Below are 2,504 nucleotides of genomic sequence, written 5' to 3'. Positions count from 1 at the left end.
GCCTGGGTCTATAGCGTGAAGTTGATCCTGAGAAACATAGTTCCCAGACTGAGGAGGGACTGGAAGCAGTGAGGCCAAGTTGACCACCACCAATTCAACACAATGAAAATCTCCTTGATGGATTGCTCACACTCATCATTGAGGGTAGGTGAGAATGGGCAACTTAAAGTTTCTCAAGATTTCACAGAGTTATAACTGCATTTTCATAAGGACAAGAAAGGATGGGCAGCCAGAGCCTCTGTAGAATTCACAATGATATAATTGCCTGATCATAAAAAGTCATCAACATTAAAATAAAGGCCATGAAGAAAGATAAAGAAGGACACTATATAATGATAAAAGGGTCAATACAAGAGGAGGATATTATACTTGTTAACATATATGCACCCAATATAGGAGCACCTGAATACATAAAACGAACACTAACAGACATAAAAGGAGAAATTGATGGGAATACAATAAAAGTAGGGGACTTTAACACCCCACTCACATCAATGGACAGATCTTATAGACAGAAACTCAATAAGGCAACAATCTGAATGACACAGTAGAACAGTTGGACTTAATTGATATTTTTAGGATGTTACATCCAGGAAAAAAAAAAAAGCAAAAACCAGAATACACATTCTTTTCAAGTGCAATTGGAACATTCTCTAGGATAGACCATGTTCTAGGGCACAAAACAAGCCTCAACAAATTTAAGAGGATAGAAATTATTTCAAGCATCTTTTCTGAACACAAAGGCATGAAACTAGAAATCAACCACAGAAAGAGAAATGAGAAAAAAAAAGATTATGTGGAGACTAAACAACATGCTACTAAAAAACAAATGGCTCAATGATGAAATCAAAGAGGAAATTAAAAAATACCTTGAGACAAATGACAATGAAAACACAACCATACAAAATCTATGGGAGGCACCAAAAGCAGTCCTTAGAGGGAAGTTCATAGCAATACATGCCTTTCTCAAAAAACAAGAAAAATCTCAGACAACCTAACCTACCACCTCAAAGAATTAGTAAAAGAAGAACAAATGAAACCTAAAGTCAGTAGAAGGAAGGAAACAATACAGATGAGGAAATAGAGACTGAAAAACAATAGAAAATCAATAAAATCAAGAGCTAGTTCTTTGAAAGGGTGAACCAAAGGGTAAATCAACAAATCTCTGGCCAGGCTCACCAAGAAGAGATGACCCAGATAAACAAAATAAGAAATGAAAGGTGAGAAATAACTACTGACACCCTAGAAATACAGAAGAACATAAGCTAATACTATGAACAATTATATGCCAACAAATTGGACAACCTAGAAGAAATGGACAAGTTTCTAGAAACATACAGCCCACCAAAACTGAACCAAGAAGAAATAGATAATTGGAACAGACTGATCACTAGAAATGAAATAGAATCTGTAATAATTTAAAAAAACAAAAACAAAAAACACCTCCCTGCAAACAAGAGTCCAGGACCATAGGCTTCACTGGGCAGTTCTACCAAACATACAAAGAAGAACTTATACCAGTTCTTCTCAAACTCTCCCAAAAGATTGAAGAGGCAGGAACACTCCCAAAGTATTCTGTGAAGCCACCATCACCCTGTTTTCAAAACCAGACACCTTTCTTGCTCCCTAGCCATCTTGGCGGCTCCACTTGGTTGGGGGAGTTCTGCACCTAAGGCAGGAAGATGGTGGCCACGAAGAAGATGAAAAAGTCACTGGAGTCAATCACCTCTAGGCTGCAACTCATTATGAAAAGTGGAAAGTACCTGCTGGGGTAGAAGCAGACTCTGAAAATGATCAGACAAGGCAAAGCAAAACTTGTCACCCTCGCCAACAACTTCCCAGCCTTGAGGAATCTGAAATAGAGTATTATGCTATGTTGGCCAAAACTGGTGTCCATCACCACAGTGGCAGTAACATTGGGCACAGAATGTGGAAAATACTACAGAGTATGCACACTGGCTATCATTGATCCAGGTGATTCTGATATCATTAGAAGCATGCCAGAAAAGACTGGTGAATAGTAAGTCATGCACAATTTTTCTTTAATAAAACTGTCCAGAGCTTGTTTAAAAACAAAACAAAACAAATACAGCACCAAAAAAGAAAATTTCAGGCCAATATCTTTGATGACTATAGATGTAAAAATTCTCAACAAAATATTAGCAAACTGAACCCAACAACAGTTAAAAAAGATCATACACCATGATCAAGTTGAATTCATCCTAGGGTCACAAGGATGATTCAACATATGCAAATAAATCAATGTGATACACTACATCAACAAAAGACAAAAGCCACACAATCATCTCAATAGATGCAGAAAAAGCATTTGATAAAACTAAACATCCATTCATGATAAAAACTCTTGCCAGAGTGGGTATAGAGGGAACATACCTCAACATACTAAAAGCTATTTATAACAAACCCACAGCCAGCACAATACTCAGTGGTGAAAAGCTGAAAGCCTTCCCACTAAACTCTGGAAGAAGACAAGGATCCCTACT

At 37.4% G+C, this 2,504-nt stretch overlaps 1 pseudogene; it reads left to right on the top strand.

Annotated features, from left to right (window-relative positions):
• The first annotated feature begins 1,682 nt into the window (after window positions 1-1,682).
• Window positions 1,683-2,067, top strand: LOC115846502 (large ribosomal subunit protein eL30 pseudogene; annotated as a pseudogene).
• The last annotated feature ends 437 nt before the right edge of the window (window positions 2,068-2,504 follow it).

Source organism: Globicephala melas, chromosome X (assembly GCF_963455315.2).
Source record: "Globicephala melas chromosome X, mGloMel1.2, whole genome shotgun sequence".
Lineage (NCBI taxonomy): Eukaryota > Metazoa > Chordata > Mammalia > Artiodactyla > Delphinidae > Globicephala > Globicephala melas.
The sequence above is the reverse complement of the archived record's forward strand: the minus strand, read 5'-3'. Positions and strand labels throughout refer to the sequence as shown.